Source organism: Poeciliopsis prolifica, unplaced genomic scaffold (genome assembly GCF_027474105.1).
Source record: "Poeciliopsis prolifica strain line A6 unplaced genomic scaffold, Auburn_PproV2 SCAFFOLD059, whole genome shotgun sequence".
NCBI lineage: Eukaryota > Metazoa > Chordata > Actinopteri > Cyprinodontiformes > Poeciliidae > Poeciliopsis > Poeciliopsis prolifica.
Genome location: NW_026562434.1, coordinates 1191449 through 1196256, shown reverse-complemented (window position 1 = coordinate 1196256; position 4808 = coordinate 1191449).

The following is a 4808-nucleotide window of genomic DNA, read 5'->3' as shown; positions in this document are numbered from 1 at the left end:
GTTTGTTTTTCTTGTCATAGCTTCACTCTATCAAGAGATGCTGGTATACTGGTGGTGAAGCAGCAGGCAGAAACCCCAGGATATAGTTAAATGATGGTTTTAATAGTAAAAATAGTCCAAGTGGAAACACAAAAACAGCAGCATGGCTGAGCTGAAGCCAGGGCTCAACGCCGGTAGCAACTGTTCATCCTGGTGGACAGAAAACAGGCTTGACAAAATGACGTGAAGAACGATGAGGACCCGATGAGGAACAAAGGACAACCGTGGGATTAAATACACAGATGGTAATCACAGAACGAGAAACACCTGGGAACAATCAAGGGGAAACAGGACAACGCAGAGACTGGAAGCATCACAGAAAAATAAGGACCGCTCATTTTGAAGGCTGCCTACGTTCAATACATGAAAAACTGCATGTTTTATGAATTCAATTAGTACTTAATACTCTTTACACAAAGTGAAAGTACAAATGTAATGTGTTTTTTTTTTTCATTTTATGAAAAGATGGTTAGCTCTCTTTATACAGAGAAAACTATTTTTAAGAGAGTTGCCACTTATCAGTTAATCGTTATTGATTCTAAGACCAATCATCTTTAGATTAATTCAATCAATCTGTAAAATATAAAATAAATTAAAGCTGCAAGCAGCCTCGAACGGCCCTCGCAGCAAAGCGCCGCTCCGGCCTATTGCCACCGCGGGGTACGAGCAACCGCCGCATCACGCCAGCCACCACAGAAGCTCTCACGCAGTTTTCAGCGCCTCCGCCCGCACCGCGGAAGCTGTTGCTCAGTTTCCATCAACGCTGCGCACGTGCTAAGACAGAAGTTGTTGCGCAGTTTCCGCGCCCGTCCACCAGGCGGTACGCATCTATGTGTTCGGCGGCTATCCTTCACGATGCAAAAAAATGTGGTATATATTCATTGGTTTAGCGAGGAAATATAGCTGGCGGATTAATGTAGGGGCGCAGTGGAGCCAAAATACATTTCAATGCTGTTTTACTCTTTAGAGGTCAACAAAGGTCATACGTATCCAATTTGGCGCCAGTCCGATGATCCACGTGTCATTTAGAGCCGATCATATGCACATGGCGAAGTAATGCATTTCGTCATTTCTTCACCCCAATGCGGTTCGGTCAGCAGCCAGCATTCATAGAGTTCATCATGTTATCGTTTTTAGTCAGTATTCACATGATGAAACCCATATAAATTATAATAACAGTAAAACATACAGCAGAAAAAACATGTGACTGCCTCTTAAAAGTGGGCGGGGCTACAGTGAGGTCATCAAGTGACCATGGAAATGTGTTCAGGGCTGTTCTCTAGAAAGACAGAGGAAGTGTAATGATGCAGCTGTGATCTTGCATTTGGAAGTCATTTAATGTTGATCTTTCATGGTAAATAGTGAAAGTTTTACACTAAGCCACACCCACATGCTTGATGTTAACTACAACTGAGATCTAAATGCAGTGCAACTTTAACGTTATCGTGAAATGAGTCAGGAAAATGGTGAGGTTAAGATGTATCAGTTTAATAAACCGCACTGTTCAGTAATAAACCAAGGGCAATGCACAATAACAGAGCACAGTTAACTTTCAGCACATTAGAACAATAGCACAGGCTGAATCCCATCCATTAATTAGGTATTAATCACAGGAAGTGCTGCAACTAAATATTACAACCCCAATGGATCGGTAAAAAGATACTTAGCATTTTTTCAGAGCTCTTTCAAACGACATTTTAAACATCTTCTATACATAATAACAAACAACTCTCAATGTATGAAACTGGATGTATCACACACACTATTCAGTTTATTGAATTAGTAAAGCGCTTCGTTAGCATTAAAAACGTTGCAGGCCTCAGGCATTGGGTTAGCATCCTCCTCAGAATAACTGTTCCAAACATGACGGCTTCCAGAACCAGCAGGAAGGAATAAATACTCACCGCACCGCGAGTTACGACTGTTTAAACGAACAGCAATGGGCTCTTTGCACCTGCCGCGCTGACGTCACAACTGTATACCCGAATGCGGCTCTTTATTCCACTTTCAGAAACTATGACTGCTATAAAAGACAAAGTCGTACTTAAGACACAAATAAAACAATACTATGTACTTTGTTTAGGTTTTCATGGATTTCCAAGCCATCCTCAATGAAGACAGCTTGTAAATATTCGTTGCTACAAGTTAAAGCTACCACTTGAAGCTAACGCCGTACACACCGCTCTAAACACCGTCTTAATGAGCCATTCACAACAAGCATGCAAAAGTAATAAAACGAAATAACACAGAAATCTTAAGCAACACGGCCATATTTTTCTAAAAGTAATAACTCTGAATCTGAACAGTCAGCTGAACTAGAACTCCGATACCAGAGTAAGCTCTGTGCTCGTTTTTCTTCGTCATACTTCAAGCAAAAACTCTGGACTGTAATCTGCCCCCCCCCCCCTCCCCGCTGCTTTATTGTCGTTAACAATAAACACACGTAATATGCTTGAAAATAAGGCACAAACAGTGTCCGTTAGAATGGCTGAGAAATCTTTAGATAATTAAATAGCAGATTTTTACAAGACAAATGTCCGAAAATAATCCCTGCTAGCACAAGCTAGCAGGCTTGTGCTAGCAGTTTAAAGAAAATAAAACTCACCTTCATATCTGTGAATGTATAACGAGGCGAACATCTTAAAACTTATCTCCGGCTTACTTGTTTGGGCTTCGGATCGACATACATTATTAATTGTTACCTTGGAAAAACATTTGAGCCGTAACGCGGAAGCTGAGGTGCAAAGAGCCCATTAACTGCTCCAACTCCGGTCCAACAGAGCCTTCTTGCTCAAAAGCGTGGTTCGGATTTGCAACTCCAAAATCCAAGCAAAATGTTGAGCGTAGTCCAGTTCTGTGGCTCCAAAAAGCAGGCAAAATGTTCAGGAAAACTTTGCAGCTCCAGCTGTCGCCGGCTGACTGTTATTACATAGCCTCAATCTGTTTTCTCATTGATGGAGTACCACTGCCTCCTGCTGGTGCAATACTGGTATTGCACTAGCAGTACCAGTACTTCGCCACAAGGTGCCAGCGGTACTCCATCAACACTGATCCCAGTGTGTTTTTACTTCGCTGTTTCATAAGTTTTGCTGAATGACTTTTTTGTATTATTTCTAGCAAAAATTAATGAATGTTTGTACTTTAACCCACAAAATAAACATATATCTATAAAAAGTTATAATGTATATTTAAATAATTAATAACAACATAACCTATGGGCTGCTGTTTTCTAGGGGGAGCTATAGAGAAATTAGGCCACACCCTACAAATATTGTGATGGATTCCTGTCGGGGAGTGGATGAAGATCCATCCTTGTGAGTTTGGAGCAGCTGCGCCCAAAAATGTGGAATTGAGAGCCAAACGTATGGCGATGGCGTTACAGGTCACTTCGCCACGCCGCCACGCCCAGCTGCTCCATCGAAGCTGGTCGGGGTTGGAATCCTCAACACACCAACATGTCTTCTGTGTCTGGCACAGTTTCATGTTGATGAGGTCAAAGGGGTCAGATAGCGACCATTCAGAGTAAAACATCACACTTCCTTTTCTCAGGGGGCGTGGCCTAAGTGATGTCATCATTCGACCATAGGGTATTGTAGGACACCTGATGATGATCAATCACAGAAACTTTGGTGCCTCTGTGAGTTTCTGTGTAGGAGATATAGCAGTTTATTTTTTTATGGGGAGTAGGTGAACTTTGACCCCTGTTAACCCCCCTTCAGCATTCTCAAAACTCACCGTTTTGATAACTTTAGATGGGACATGCCTTATGAGCAGACTGACCGAGTTTGAAGCCGATCAATCAAATCCCTAGGAGGAGTTCGATCAAATACGGAGGCTGTAAACGGCAAAAATGGGTCAAAATCCAAACTTCAATCCAAATGGCTGACTTCCTGTGGGGTTTAGACAATGGCTCCAAGAGACTTTTTTGTAAGTCCTGACAAGGTACACACGTGTACAAAGTTTCGTAATTGTAGGTTAAAGCATGGCTTGGGGCTGATCATTTAAAGTGTTCTAGGGGGCGCTATAGAGAAATTAGGCCACACCCACCAAATATGTGATGGATTCCTGTCGGGAGTAGACGAGGGTCCATCTTTGTGAAATTGGAGCAGCTGGGCCCAAAATGTGGAATTGAGAGCCAAACGTATGGCGATGGCGTTACAGGTCACTTCGCCACGCCGCCACGCCCACCTGCTCCATCGTAGCTGGTCGGGGTTGGAATCCTCAATACACCAACATGTTTTCTGTGTCTGGGCACAGTTTCATGTTGATGAGGTCAAAGGGGTCAGATAGCGACCGTTCACAGTAAAACATTACACTTCCTGTTCTCAGGGGGCGTGGCCTAAGTGATGTCATCATTCGACCATAGGGTATTGTAGGGCAGCCGATGATGATCAATCACAGTAACTTTGGTGCCTCTGTGAGTTTCTGTGTAGGAGATATAGCAGTTTATTTTTTTACGGCGAGTAGGTGAACTTTGACCCCTGCTAACCCCCCTTCAGCATACTCAAAAACTCACCGTTTTGATAACTTTAGATGGAACATGCCTTATGAACAGACTGACCGAGTTTGAAGCCGGTCAATGGAAATCCCTAGGAGGAGTTCGATCAAATATGAAGGCTGTAAACGGCAAAAATGGGCTCAAAATTGGACATTCAATCCAAAATGGCCGACTTTCTGTGATACTTGCACTATGACATTAATTGTAAATTTTGAGCATCTTGGGGAGCTCTACAAGTGTACCAAATTTCATGTCTCTAGGATAAAGTAAG